Here is a 16,188-nt window from a genome sequence, read left to right on the forward strand (position 1 = left end):
TGATGGACAAGCCAGATCTTTGAAAGTTATGACTGAGGGACCCAAGAAGTTAAGTGAAAATTTCCCGAAGAATTATGTAGCTGTGTTTTGAGCAGCAAGGTGCTCAGCACCAGAAGATGTTACTCGTCTTACGAGGGCTTCTAAAGGTGCCACTGCTTTCAAGTTTCTGCCTGTGTGATACAAGCTGAATTCTAGTATAAAGTTGTGTTCCATTTGTCTGAAACTTGGATGGTGCACATTATGCATTCTAGTCTAACCTATATACTGTACAGTGTTTAAAGATGCGTCCCATCCCACCCATCAATCACTGCTAGGCCTTGTTCTGTCTTCCTGTCAGTAACAGTACATGTCCTCCAGAGAGCAGCTGTCTTCTCCCATTCTGTTATTGCTGTTCTGCCTCATCAAAGGCATAAAAAGTCGTGAGCAGTTGGCTCAAAATTAAATGAGATTGCGGTCTAATTTTTTTGGAGGGATTTTTCCCTTAGGGTTTTCTCTCCTTTTAAAACAAAATAAAAACTTCACTCACTCTATTGAAAAATTATAGATACTGATTAAAAAAAAAAAAATTTGAAATTAAAAGACAAAGGTTAGCCATGCAGATGGGCACGAAAGGAAACACCATTATGAGAAATTGGACTGACGCAAGAAATTAATTATAAAATCTTGTTCAAAGTGAAGAAATAAGAAACTGTTATATCAACAATTGATACTGAGCAGGGGGGTATTTAGTTTTAGTTCTGGAGGGCTGCAGGTTTGTTTTTTTTTAATTTGCAAGCAACTTGTTAAATAGAAGCCATTTATTCCAGCGAATGCTCCATATGTTTTTCATCTTAATTTTCATTTAGTCGTTCCTTAAGATTAGGAATCCTTAATTGCTTCTTTAACATTTAAACAGCTGCATTCACAATTTTCAAACACTGCTTGTTTTTTAAACTAGCGGCCAATTAAGAAAGAGATGCAAATAGGAAGGCAATCAACAGCTCAGTAAGTAACTTGGTCCTTTTTTTTTTTTTACATCTTTGTGTTCACAATTCATTAAAAAAGTAGAATTAATAGTCAATGAGAATGACTGAGATGGACTAAGCTGCTGTGGTCCTCAAAATGTTAGGATTAGTCTTGAGAAAAGCAAAATCAAACAATTTTGGAAGTCTCTGACAGGGCATAATAGGAGCACTAATGGGCTGTGGCAATAAGTAACAGGTTTAGTTAACAGTGGTAATTGGTTACGAATTAAGAAATTGGTTGGAACAAAAATCTGAAAAAATGTCATCCCTGTGGACCCCCTGATTGGGGCCCATGGTCTAAAGCAGGGGTCCTCAATCACATTCCTGGAGGGCCGCAGTGGCTGCAGGTTTTTTGCTCCAACCCAATCTTAATACATAATTCGCCAGCCTCCTCACTCACTCACGTCCTGAAAGGCGATTTCGACTACAGCTCGAGGCCTAATTGCGCATTCTGATTTAATTACGCATTCATTCAATACACCTATATCAGGTTTGTGGTGCTTATACTTATTACTATTCCACTCGTGCCTGTTTCATCTTACGTTGTCGAAATGGGCTCTTTGTCTAGTTGCTTAATAAGAAGCACTTATTGCTCAAGTAACACTTCTGTTTCACTTTAGTTGTCTCGCTTGTTAAGATTTTGAACCCTTATTGCTTATTTTAGTCTTAAACAGCCATATTCTTGGCTTTTAATTGCTCCTAATTAGCAATAACATGCAAATGACAAAAAGACCAGCATTTCTCCATTTAGCTTGTTACCATTTACACTTGTGTGTATTTATCATGCACTATTGGGTTAAATTAAATACTTGGAAGGAAATTGAAGAGGAAAAAGTGAAGGACTGAGAATTACTCATCCATTTTAGCCTTCAAATCATTTGGATGATATCCTTAGAAAGGGAAAGAAACTCTAGGATATAAGAATTACCTGACATAGCAGAGTTAAAGCACTAATAAGCCATGAAATTAAATTATTGGCAAGAATTGCTTTCTAATTAAGCAACCAGGTTAGAACAAAAACCTGCAGCCACTGCGGCCCTCCAGGACTGTGACTGAGGACCCCTGGTCTAAAGTATTATAAATATAAATTTGGCGAATGGAATCTAGGTACCACATAGGTTAGAACCAGTGGCGTTTCTGCATTAAGTACCAGTAGGGCACAGACTCATCAGATATTGGGCAAAATAATTAATAAGCTTCCCTCAGTAATGTTACTTGCAATTAAAATATTTATAACTCTCAACTTTGTCGTCTTAAGCATTTTTTTCCACTTTTCACTCATGTGCTCAATGTTATTTCTTAGAAAATATTGCTTTTTGTAGTAATTCAAATTGTCTTTGTGCTAGCTGCTGCAAGCCCTTTTCTGACTTAAAATAGTTAGCTGTTTTGGCCCTGCATTGTCCTAGGTTTCTGCCTGGGTGTCTATATGCAAGTGTAACCAGAACTTTCCAGGTTAGTGAACAAGCATTAAAATAAGGCCTTCCATTACAAAAAAAATATGTTTTTATATTTCTGTTTCGACTTTTTCCAGTCAAGGTTATGCAGCACAACTCAGTAAAGGGGTACAAAAAGATCAATTCTAAAAGATCAGCAATCATAAGACATTAAGCTGATCAGAATGGGGCCGAAGAACTTCTTGATCTTCACTCCCTGCCAAGGACCACCTAATGGTGTTAAATTTGAGCAATCTACCAGTGAGGTCTTACATATGATCAACCCACTTTGTGGAAAAGAAGCAAGTAACATGATGTTCTCGTTTCAAAGGAGCACTGCCACCTGGTGTGGAAAGAAGAGGTCTTGAGAACATGATTCTTTCAATTGTTTGCCAGTGCAAATACCTGGCAGCCACAATGGTTAGTGCTGCTACCAGACTTGTGTTTATGGTGCGCAGGGTGTACAGTCTGCATGTTCCTTCTGTGTTATTGTGGCTTGTCTTTTTTCGCCATAAAATCATATTATTTTAAACTTGAGGTGTTGCTGTTTCACTTTCTGCAATTCACAGCGGATACACTGTATCTTCCTAGGTGGCGGGTGATTGTGAGGCTGTCAGTTTTGTTAGCGTTTAAATCTTCTGTATTTTGTCAGATGATGATATTGTCAGATGTTATCACAATGATCTAGTGCCAGTCGAGACAGACCAGGCCTCAGCATTTCATTATCTCTTTGATTATTTTTCTGACATGAATGTGCATGTCTAGGTAGTCAATAGTAAAAGAGGGATAGACAATAGTTAGATAAGTGCAAGTAAATGTTGGAGAAATCTGCTCACATAAAGGAAAATTTTGCTATGGCCTCATCCCAATTTCATGCCAATTTGCCACTGGTTAGTATTGCTGCTTTCTTAGCCTGCTTACCCTCTTGTGGTGTTTTAAATGTTCTTCCCATGTTGGTTTAACTGTTAGTTCAGCCGTACTGGGCTGTCGTCTTATGAGTTAGTGTAGTTGCCTGTGTAAAAATATGTTTGTCCTTCAATTAACTAAACGTCCTGTCCACAGTCGGCTCCTTCCTTGTGCGCTATGTCACCAGAAATGGCTCTGCCACCAAATAACTCTATAATATAAGTAGACTTGATAAATTAATGGATGAGGAAATATTTTCTCACCTACAATACAGAAAAGAAAAACAAAAAAATGCCAATATCATGAGGGTGTTGTCTCACCCTGCCAGAGCCCTGTTTTGATATGCTGGCCTGGGTGCTTACACATTCTTTTAATGTCTGTATGGTTGTTTTTTGCTTTTTTTTTTTTTGGGGGTATTCCAGTTTTTCTCCCACATTCCCAGGACATGCATGTTGGGTTAACTGGCGAAGTTTGATTGTGAGGGCGTGTGAATACACTGTGATGGACTGGTATGCTGTTCAGGGCTGCTTGCTGCTTTGCTCCTGATGTAGTCAGGGTAGATGCCAGCTCCCTGTGGCAATGAATTGGATTTATCAAGTCTAGTAAAGGATGGATAGAATGATGCGATAGAACATAGAGAAACACATTGATCGGCTTTGACCAAAAGTGCCAAGCAATGCATCACAACACAGACTGGTTCATCTGCTGATGGTGGCTATACATGTCTTCAGGGAAGGTGGTGAGAAAAATATATTTAGTTACTAATACACACCCAAAATTATAGTTTTACATATTACAAAATACATCTGTGAATAAAACATTTTACTTATACAGATATGCGAAACCTTATTACAGTCAGATTCAGAAAAACAGATGAGCAATCAAACACTCCACCCATCTTCCAAGAAAACAGCTAGGTCAAAGCTCCCTTTGTCAGTACTGACATAATATTTGGTTAATAAATAAACGTCAGGGCTGCTCCCTGCCAGTTGCCCAGTACTCTAGGGCTAGGCTACATCCCATTTCCCAGGTGACCATGGATTGGATTAAGCAGGTTTGAGACTGTTATGTTATGGTGCTCTGCAAGTCAGTGAACCACGACAGTATCACAGCATTATCTCCCCCAACCATAATATGAGGTATTTGTGCAACAGTTTCTTTTTAAATTCATATTTCACATACTTTTTTGTATAATTTAACTTCTTACTAGCCTTTTTACTTCAGACAGAGAGAGCTCCCTCAGTTCAATGTCCAGTATTATCAGTTCCTCCATGGTTAAGATGTATTATTGCTTACTCCCTAATCTTTGCGTACGGGCAGTGAGAACACAACAGTATAGTCAACATCTGCAGTTTATGAAAGCTCTTGGGTTAAAAATAAGTATACAACTTATACTGAGACTGGAAAGTGTTTAGTTACCAGAGCTTCTTGTGACATTTAGACATTCTATTAAAAAAAAAATCCACCAGTCTCAAGGTCTGTTCTCTGCAGAGCTATTTCCTAAAACCTGTCAAGCACACTCGGCCTCCTGAAAACTAGCACGACACATCTCCCATACCACCTTGCAGTGGCATTTCTGAGCTAAAAATAGTTTCAGTAATATTGGAGCCACTGCTTTTTTAAGCCTTTTAAAAAATAAAAAAAGCGAGACAGCCAGAAAAGGGGTGTCCTTTTCACATACCATACAAAGGGGCTCAGATGGCAGGGGGCATCAACCATATATAAACTTAAGTTTCAAATGTCTTTCTTTAGGCCTAAAATGCATGCTTTACACAGTGGTGGTGTTCATGGCTTCATGCCTGAGTCATAACTGACCTGACATTATGAACTCTCGGCCTGTGTCAAATAGTGCTGGAATGAACGAAACACACAGTCTCCATTATGTACTGCTGAAAAATCTCTACAGATGCACTGTTTATGTCTAGCGGGTTTGTGTCAAGCCTTCCCTCTTAAATGGGCTTGGCACGTGAGGCAGGAATAGACAAGAAATCCCCAATTTACTGAACATAGCAGGGTGGTTGGTCACGGTGAGCTGCTGGGTGTAGTTTTGAGGGGGCCGTGATTTTTTAAAAACTTAACTCATCTCAGCATTGATTTCTGTAAGACAGATGTGAAAAGTTACAGCATGAAAAAAATCTCAAGTCTTAATTTTATGTGTAGCACGTCCATTCTGCATGTTAAATAATTACGGCATGGCCCGATCATGACGTGGAACAAAAAACTGACATGAAGCGAAGATCTAGAATAAATTTACAGAAAATCACATCCATTTTATGCAGAGTGTCTAAGTAAAACTTCCTGCACCCATGGAAGTCATACATTAAAATGTTTTACTTAAATCAAGGTTTAGGTATGTCAGTGGCATATATCAGAAGAGTCCAGCACATCTGAAAGAAGTAAATAAAGAAAGTATTCAGCACATTTCTTGCTATTTCAGGGTAGGAACTTAATATCTAAAACTATACAATATACTGTACTGTATTTCACTAAAGTTGAAGGAGTGCATTAAAATGACTGTAGCATCTATCGATGTTTAGATTATAATACTCGTTACTTTCCATTAAGTTATGCTTAATTTCCATTAATTTATGCTTAACTTCACAGCAAATTCACGATCTCTTAAAGAAACTGTACTGGATCAATATTTCACTATAATACACTATATGGCCAAAGGTATGTGGGCACACCTCTAAATTATTAACTTCTGCTGTTTAGTTGTTAACATGTGCATCACGTCAGCACATAGCCATGCAATGTCAAACGACAATGGAATGGGTCATACTAAAGAACTCAGTAACTTTAAACATGGCCCTTTCATAAAGTGCCCCCTTTGCCATAAGTTAGTATATTAAATTTCTGCTCTGTTAGATCTGCTTTGGTCAACTGCAGGTGCTATTATTGCTAAGTGAAAGTGTCTAAGAGTAACAACAGCTCAGCCATGAAGTGGCAGACCATGCAAAATCACAGAGAACATCGCGCATAAAAATCACCTATCCTCTGTTACGTCACTCACTGCAGAGTTCCAAGTTGGCAGCAACATCAGCACAAGAACGATGCATTGGAAGCTTAATGAAATGGGTTTCCATGGCCAAGCAGCCGCAGAGAAGCCTAAAATGCACAATGTCAAGTGTCAGCTGGAGCAGTGTAAAGTGAGCCGCCATTGGACTTTGGAGCAGTGGTAACGAGTTCTTTGTAGTGATGAATCACATTTCACTATCTGGCAGTATGATGGATGAATCTGAGCTTGGTGGATGCCATAAGAACGCTGGTCAGTAAGCAACAGTTTAAATAATGGGCTACATCTGATCAGCTTGCAATTTGAGTTAAATGTTTCCCCAAATATATAAAAAAGCGACCAGAAATGAAGTAGTATAATTAAGAGACGTGTTCTCATAAAAGAAAACACTACAGTATATTTGTGTTTTACTTTTTAACTGCACTCAAGTTCCATACTGCACATTTACAAAATTAAGCATGTAGTAATTCAGCACAATGTACGAAATGAAGATTATCTTGTGTGCGACTATGTAAACGTAAAAGATTATTTAGATGAAGTGGATAGTCCTTCTACACATTCACCACCTGTAATTATCTTCATAGTGTAGCCCAGGGATACTCAACTCTGGTCTTGGAGGTCCACAGTGGGTGCAGGTTTTCATTCCAACCAGTTTTGTAATTAGAAGTCATGTCTTGTAGATAATGAAACTCGATGTTTAATTATATGGCATGTTGGTGCTTTCATGTTTCCAAGACAAATCTTTTGTCATTTTGTAGATTTTTCATTTTTTGCGAACGTTATCCATATGCTTTGTGGTCTGGAACAGATTAGTACCACTTGGTCCATTCCTTCTATCTCACTTATTTCAAACATTGTATTAACACAGATACTTCATGATGCAGATACACATGCTTAAATGGAAGCACGGAGAGCTGGTGGTTCCTTTGTCATTTGAACCTCATTATTAACTTGTGGCTGGTTAAGAACAAAAGGAAACATAACCTAAATGCTTCTGTTCGAAACATGAAATTAAGTTCTTAATCATATCAAACGAGTTAACTTAGCCAAAAAAAACCATTGCCTTAGTATTAAATGAATGTGTTCTAATCAAAAAAATTTGGTTAGATTAAAAACCTGCAGCCAGTACGAACCGCCAAGACCGGAGCGTAAGACCCCCGTGTAGCCTTAATGCTGTTATGACAAGGGGAGATTAGTTTTACCCACCTCAAGACCCTAGATCACAAGTTGCATGTTTTCATTCTAACCATCTTCTTCATTAGTGAGCCCATTTTTACTGCTAATTAATTTCTTCTGCTTTAGTTTTAATTAACTTGACTCAGGCCCCTTAATTGTCTCTTTTTCCTTAATTAGTAGCCAAACAATAATGAGACATCAAACAAGCCACCATATGACCGGCACACCTGTGCCCATCACACAATATCTGAAAATAAAGAAAGGTGAAGGTCTCAGTAAGGTTGATCTCTCAGGTCACCAAAACATTTTGGCAATGTTCTTTGAAAAAACAGAAAAATCAAACACATTTGGAAATATCTGCTGTGGCAGAATGAGAGCAGCAACAAGCCATTGAATTAAATAACGGGCTTAATTAACAGCAAGAATCAGCTTGTCATTAAGAGAGTGTTTGGAGTGAAATTGGTTTGAAATCCCAGTTTAGCTGGTCATCTGTTGGCTTGTTTCACGTCTCATTTCTGTTTAGCTGCCATTTAATGAAGAAACAAATCAATTCAGAGGACTGAATCCTTAAAAACCGGGCTATTGAAATGAAGGGAAAAGGAGTTAATTAGCAGTGAAAACTGGTCACTTATTAGGAAAAGGGCTAGAACTAAAACCTGTAGCCACTGTGGACCTCCAGGCCGGAGTTCGACACCCGTGCCCTAGATCAGTGCTCCGCAACCTTTTCTCACATAGGACACACCAAAGTTCTTCCTAGAATTCCGCGGCACGTCAAAAGCTAAAATATATAGCACTGGCGTAGTTAGGGCGGGATCAGTCCGCTCCGAGCGCCAGCTATTTAGGGAGGTCCAAACTACGGTAGTTTCCTTTTTTTTTTTTTGTTCCTTGAGGAGGCGCAAAAAAAAATTCTTTCAGCTTTAGGGCGTCAAATTTTTCACCGCCCGGGCAACATGATCTCCAGCTATGCCACTGATATATAGATATTAATTTAATACACAAATTGTACAATACATTTTCATTTTTTATTATAAGTATACATTTATTATAAGTATACATACATAAAAACTATACTATATTTACTTTTATGCAATCTTAATAATTATTATAACATAATGACTGATTAATGTGATACCTGCGCTTGTTTCAATGAACACAAAAGTTTTATATTCGGCTCAATATTTGACAGCGCAACCCGAAGTTCTTGGTCAAGATCTTTTAAGCATGACCGCTTATCATTTTTAATTAACACAAGAGTTGTTTGTCTTTTTTTGGCGTAACTGGGATGGTTTGAATTTAGATGGCGATTTAGTTTACTGGGTGCCATTGCCTCGTTTGATAGCTGATCGCCGCAAATGATGCATTGTGGCTTTGGAGCCGTTTCGTCACCACACCACGAGAATCCATATCGAATGTAGTCTTCGTTGTACTTCCTTTTCACAATCTGCTTTGTTTTTTTTTTTTTTTTTGCAACACTTGTGCTGGGTTCTTCATCATCTGTACGTGAAGACGAATCTTTTCCACGTAAAAATTTATCCATATTTAAAGGGGTATAAAACTAAATATGAATCACACGAAGAACGTTAACCATACACAATTCAGCAACACAACTAATAGTAATGAATGATAACTACTGTCGCAAGACGAGTGAATGCGACGTAGCACGACTAATACGTCGGCTTGAATTGAATCTAGGTGAGGACACGGAGCGCTCTGCTTATCAAAGCATACTATGGAGTTGTCTGGCGACTACGTAGGGCCTACGTCGTAGGCGCCAGGCAATGGGATTTATTATTTCAGAGAAATGACACACAAAATTATGAAACCTTTAAAAGGCTATTTACGCGAATATTTCATTGCACGTATTCTCGTTATTGTGTTTCTAAGGAGGACCATTGAAATATTATTTAGTTAGAAAATTGGGCAATCCTCCGAATACCGGTCCCAAATTATTTAACAACTCTTTTCCTATCGAGTGGACAATACTACACTGAAAGCCGCGAAAAAACATTTACTGTATTGCAAGACAATAACATGTATTTCCAATATTTTGTATTAATTCCAGCACAACAGCTGCAACGTCTCTTAGTGGTAACGGTTCAACACGGAGCAACTAAATGTTGTAGTTATCGCTGAGCAAATGCATATAATTGCCGAAAAGATTGCGTTTGTGGCAGTTGCACGTATGTGATGACGTCATGATGCAACCTATATTTTTAAATAAGTAAGCTGGTTATAACTAACCTTATTGCTCCCGCTCCTAAATATTGTCCACTCGATAGGAAAAGAGTTGTTAAGTAATTTGGGATCGGTATTCGGAGGATTGCCGAAAATTGTCTTATTTGACCGCGTCACACCTGTATCTGCTCAAGGCACACCAGTGTGCCGTGGCACACCGGTTGCGGAGCACTGCCCTAGATCAGGGGTGGGCAGATTCAGTCCTGGAGGGCCGCAGTGGCTGCAGGTTTTTGCTCCAACCCAGTTGCTTAATAAGAAGCCCTTATTGCTCAAGTAACACTTCAGCTTCACTTTAGTTGTCTCGCTCGTTAAGATTTTGAACCCTTATTGCTTATTTTAGTCTTAAACAGCTGTATTCTTGGTTTTTAATTGCTCCTAATTAGCAATACCATGCAAATGACAAAAGAGACCAGCATTTCTCCATTTAGCTTGTTTTCATTTACACCTGTGTGTATTTATCACGCACTATTTGGTTTAATTAAATACTTGGAAGGAAAGTGAAGAGAAAAAAGTGAAGCACTGAGAATTACTCATCTGTTTTAGACTTCAAATCATTTCGATGATATCCTTAGAAAGAAAAATAAATCTAGGATATGAGAATAACCTGACATGGCAGAGTTAAAGCACTAGCAAGCCATGCAATTAAATAATTGACAAGGATTGGTTTATAATTAAGCAACTGGGTTGGAACAAAAACCTGCAACCACTGCGGCCCTCCATGACTGAATCTGCCCACCCCTGCCCTAGATAAACGAAGGCGTTCTACTGACATTTTCTTATTTCTCACTTGAGGTACGCTACTATCGCAACTTCGTTAAATCAAAGCAAAAAGCGGCGCAGCAGTTTATAATTGGATGAAATCCCTGTCGATCACAAAAGCCACCAGTTAATTATTGGTGCGCCCACGAAACAACTCCTAATTAAAAATTCGTCTTGTGAATGCATTATTACAATAAAAATGTTAAACAAGGAATCACGTTAACTTACACAACCAGATTTTGGAATGTTACCTAAAAGGAAAATTCCAGCATCCATGTGCAGGTCATTAAATCCATAAGACTGTGACTTTTACAGCACGGTAATTGGACAGCGCCTATAGGACCTGTCAGTCAAAAAAAAAAGTTCGTGTGTGCGTCTTAAGCCAAGAGGAGCGGCCATTTACTGTGCACTGCAGCGCTGGATGCGAAACGGTAATGTTGGTTTCAGATGGTTTGATAAAAGTTGATCAGTGATGCAGAAATGAATAGTTTACGATGTGCTCACCTTAATTATTTTAAACAAACCACAGTGGCGAGGAGCATCTTTGTTTGCAGCATCCTCTTCTGATAACGCGAAGCACATCTCAGTAGAAGCCCTCCGTAAACTCACGTGCGGCTGAAGGTTCGCCTTCCATTCTTCCACTTGCAAGTGGGACCCGAGAATAACGAGGAACGGGCCGAAGAGTAGTCTTTGTATGGTGTGACGTTTGCAGTGCGAGGATGCCGACAACACTCGCTTGTACGCTGGCAACCGAGAGAACAGCGGCAGGTGTTTAATTGGGTGTTACAAATAAAGTTTTACTGCCGCCTGGCCTTGGCGCAGATATCTTTTACTACCGCTTTGGATTTATATTTTCTCTCATTTTTCAAATCTGTTTGCTGGACAGGTCGAATCGAAAACGACAGTGGCATAGAGTTTTAACGTTGTCTATCTTGTTAACTTTCCTATGAGTTCAGGGTTAAACGACGTACATCTACAACCATGAAGTCCTGCGCAGAAATATAATGTGACTTAACATGATAAAACTAACGTACCGACATTTTGAAAAACAAAATGACAGTGATTTAACACGAGCGTCATCGTTTCAATGAAAATACGACACGTCACCAGAATGTAATGAAATTCTTTGGGTCCATATTGCGACATATTGAAAAACACGCTCAGGGTCGTGGTTAGCCTGGGCCAATCCCAGCAGAACTGGGAGCAAGACAGGAACGGCCCCCAGTCCATCGCAGCACCCACACAGACATTCACCTAAAGTCACACAGTGGCCCCCTTTGAACTGCCAGCTAACGTAAGGGGATTTGGGAGAGAAACAACATACCCAAGTTTATTAAACTGTTCTCATATCTGCGTAATCCAGCCCAGGGTTCAGAACACCTGCAACTCATCTCGACTGCACAGGGGATTAGGGAGGGAACTGTCCCAGGACAAGGTGGCAGACCATCACAGGCTACCCCATACCAGGCAAGTTTAGAGGTCCCACTTAACTTGGCTTGCTTCTTTTTGGAATGTAGGAGTAAAGCCTCGATATAAGGAGAATAAGCAACCTCCATACAGACAGTGACAGGGCAAGTATTCAAACCCAGGAGACAGCACCACCATGCTGCCTACATGCTACATATCAAGGCATAGGCCAGCGTTTCTCAACCTTTAAGTATTCGCGACCCGAGTTTTCATAAGTTTTAATCGCGCCCCCTAACGTTTTTTGAAAGGAGCCCACTAATACCAGTTCGTTCTTTTTTTAATTAATGATATATCATAGATGCATATTTTATTATACCTACTTAACTTTTATCAACATTTGTCTAACTCTATATTTATTTTTCTAGTATCAGAATGTTTTTTCATATTTTCGATTCTTGTTTTTTTTTTTCACATCTTCGTGCCCCCCTTTTTGTTACTTCACGCCTCCCTAGGGGGACCCGCCCCACAGTTTGAGAACCACTGGCATAGGCAAACAAGAAAAAGTAAATGTATGAGGTGTATATTGGGACCTTGAAGTATACCAAAAGTGTTTACAGTGGAACCTCGAGATACGATCACCTCTGTATACGAGAAATTCAAAATACGAGGAAAGTATGAGCGAAAAATTCAGATCTAAATGCGAGCATTGGCTCGCGTAACGAGCCACGAGCCAGGCTGTGGGTATAGCTCGCGGCTTAGCGAGGGGGCGTGGTAGCAGTTGCCAGCCGCGATCTGCGGTGTCTGCGTTTCTCACTTAAGTGCACAGGTGGGAAACTGCCCACATCCATGATTGTTCCTGTGGCTGATGGGCTGCAGCTGCCATGTCCTCCCCGCATATATAGAGAAGCGCGAGCCGGTTAAGGGGGAGAAGAAGTAAAAGGGGGGGGGGGGCGGCTCGCGTGTAGCTGAACAGGCGAGCCAAACAGCTGAAGCAGGGCGGTGTAGAGAAGGTCAGCTGCATTAAGAGTGTCTCGCCTGTTGCAGAGCCCGCAGGTGAGACGCTAACAGAGAAGAAGCACCGGGGATTGTCGTCTGTTTTTTAAAGACGGCATCCTTTTGACGTTTTAACCTCGTGTTAAAGGATTGTTATTCTTGTGTATTTTAAACCTCCACTTCACAACTGTTTTAAGGATTATTTATTTAAAGATTTATTGAATGCTCTACTGCACTTTGGACACCTGTTTTGATTCTTTTAATAATCAGTTATATTATTTACCAGTGTTATTTATTAAAGGTAGACTACAGTATATATATAATTTATCAGTGTTATTTGTTAGGAAAATTGATTTTTATGTTAATATATTTGGGGTGCGGAACGGATTAACTGGATTTCCATTTTTTTCAATGGGGAAGTTTGTTCTAGATACGAGAAATTCGCTATACAAGCTCAGTGCTGGAACGAATTAAACTCGTATCTAGAGGTTCCACTGTATATAGTTTTATAATAAATACAATTAACATGTGGGAAAACTATGCAGTATCCTTCTGCACTTAGTTTCCAAAGTACAGGTTTTGCTGAAAAAGTTGGTGTGTAGGTGTGAATTAGAGTTGCAAGCTGGTTGCATCTAGAACCTGCAAGCATGACAGCACCCAAGTAATGAGATTATGCCTTCTAAAAAATGTTTTCTGCCAACAACAAAAAAAAAATTAGCGCTGAAGCTTTTTGAGTTATGTCAACATATGTTTAAATGAAGTGGGTCCAGCACACTAAAGTGAGTAAGGTCATTTAGCTTTTCCTTTACATTTAAAAGTGCTTTTAATTACCATTTATTTACTAATTAGCAGAACAAACCCAAGTATTTAAGTTAGCTAAGAACAAAAACGTTACTTATAAGTATTTTTTTTTTCCAGAATGTAAAGATATTTTGAGTATAATCCTAGGTCCCAAGCCCTGGTCTCCTCATTTTGAGGCAGGAGTGCTACCATTGTGCTGCTGTGGCACTTCTTTAAATGTCATGTACTTAGTAAATATAAGTAAAAATACAAGTTTTTAAGTTGACAAAATTTAACAACCAATAGTTTTATCTAATTATTTTTTAATATTTTCAAGTTAAATTGTGACAATGCTTGGTCCGCATTGCTGGCAGTAAGTCGAACCCATTTCCAGTGAGAGTTGGACTCCGCCAGGGCTGCCCTTTGTCACAGATTCTGTTCATAACTTTTATGGACAGAATTTCCAGGCGTAGCTAGGGCGTTGAGGGGTTCCGGTTTGGTGGACTCAGGATTGGGTCACTGTTTTTTGCAGATGATGATGTCCTGTTTGCTTCATCAGGCCGTGATCTTCAGCTCTCTCTGGATCAGTTTGCAGCTGAGTGTGAAGCGGCTGGGATGGGAATCAGCACCTCCAAATCCGAGACCATGGTCCTCAGCCGGAAAAGGGTGGAATGTCCTCTCAAGGTTGGGAGCAAAATCCTGCCCCAAGTGGAGGAGTTCACCAGTGAGGGAAGAATAGAGCGGGAGATCGACAGGCGGATCAGTGCGGCATCCACAGTGGTGCGGGCTCTGCATCGGTCTGTTATGGTGAGAAAGGAGCTGAACCATAAGGCAAAGCTCTCAATTTACCAGTCGATCTACGTTCCTACCCTCACCTATGGTCATGAGCTATGGGTAGTGACCGAAAGAACGAGATCGTGAATACAAGTGGCTGAAATGAGTTTCCTCTGCAGGGTGTCTGGGCTTTCCCTTAAAGATAGGGTGAGAAGCTCAGTCATCCAGGAGGGGCTCAGAGTAGAGCTGCTGCTCCTCCGCATCGAGAGGAGTCAGATGAGGTGGCTCGGACATCTGATCAGGATGCCTCCTGGACGCCTCCCTGGTGAGATGTTCCGGGCACGTCTAACCGGGAGGAGGCCCAGGGGAAGACCCAGGACATGCTGGAGGGACTATGTCTCTCGACTGGCCTGGGAACGCCTTGGGATTCTCCCGGAAGAGCTAGAAGTAGTGGCCGGGGAGAGGGAAGTCTGGGCATCTCTGCTCAAGCTGCTGCCCCTGTGACCCGATCTCAGATAAGCGGAAGAGGATGGATGGATAAATTGTGACATCAACATATACATATAAGCCAAATGCAGTATACCAGGGGTGTGAAAAACCGATCCTGGAGGGCCACCGTGGCAGCAGGTTTTTCATTCTAAGCATTTTCTTAATTAGTGACCAGTTTTTGCTGCTAATGAACTTCATTTAATTGATTTGCTATTTAAGAGCCTCAGACCCTTTAAATCGGGGTTGAGCATCATTAGTCCCGCAGTGGCTGCAGGTTTTTGTTGCAACCCAATTGCTTCATGAGAAATCATTTATTGCTGATGAAGCATTTATTGCTCAAGTGATATTTTTCTGCTTCATTTCAGTTGTCTTGCTAAGTTTTTTAACTCTTATTTGCTTACTTTAGCCATAAACAGCAGCATTCAATGTTCTGAATTGGTCCTTATTAGCAATAAGATGTAAATGACAAAGGAACTGCAGTTCTCCATTTTTCTTGTTTCCATTTACGCCTTTGTGTAGTCATCCTGCACTGCATCTGATTTAATAAAGTACTCGGAAGGAAACTGAAGAGAAAGTGAAAAACCGAAGGTTACTCATCTGTTTTAGGCCTTAAATCTTTTGGATGATATCATTAGACAGAAAAAAAAACACCATGATTAAAGAATAACCAGGCATTGCAGGGTTAAAACAATAACAAGTCGTGATACTAAATAAGAACAGTTATTGACAAGGATTGCTTTCTAATTAAGCAGCTGGGTTGCAAACAAAAACCTACAGCCACTGTGGCCTTTCAGGACCAACATTGATCACCCATGCTGTCTATAGACATTGTCTGATCATAAAATATATTTGTAAATAAAGTAATACTCACTCTAAGGGAATGTTTCTGCATTACAGGCAGTGGGTAGGTAAGGTGCCATGACCTTGTGCAGACATGTCAAGTGGGTGAGAACTTAGACACACACAAATGAAGGTGGAGAGAAATTATGTCACCCAACCAACTTAAGTTACCACAATGTAATTTTTTTAATCATTGAATTAATCAGCTGGAGTTCAAACTACTTACATTAGTAAGTTGAAGTTGGTAGTGTTGTATCAGCATACATTATGTTTGTGATTCAGAAAGTTTTAAGTTCCCTGAATTATTTTTTTTAGTGTGTAAAATATAGTAAAATCACATAAAATTAAAATTGCATATAAATGTTACAGGACTGGT

The 16,188-nt window shown here is 39.8% G+C and overlaps 1 protein-coding gene across 5 annotated transcripts in view; it reads left to right on the top strand.

Moving 5' to 3' along the window:
- The window catches only part of plxnb1b (plexin b1b), a 388,691-nt gene that overhangs the window by 274,199 nt on the left and 98,304 nt on the right, over positions 1 to 16,188 (top strand). The window contains exon 1 of one of the 5 annotated variants that reach the window (XM_028825052.2): positions 10,745 to 10,960. The exons of the other annotated variants lie outside the window; for them this stretch is intronic. The gene's annotated coding sequence lies outside the window, so the exon portion shown is untranslated. Of the gene's footprint in view, positions 1 to 10,744; positions 10,961 to 16,188 lie in introns of those variants that run through there. 5 annotated transcript variants of the gene reach the window in all.

The sequence above is a fragment of the Erpetoichthys calabaricus genome, chromosome 18 (genome assembly GCF_900747795.2).
Source record: "Erpetoichthys calabaricus chromosome 18, fErpCal1.3, whole genome shotgun sequence".
NCBI classification, from domain to species: Eukaryota; Metazoa; Chordata; class Cladistia; order Polypteriformes; family Polypteridae; genus Erpetoichthys; species Erpetoichthys calabaricus.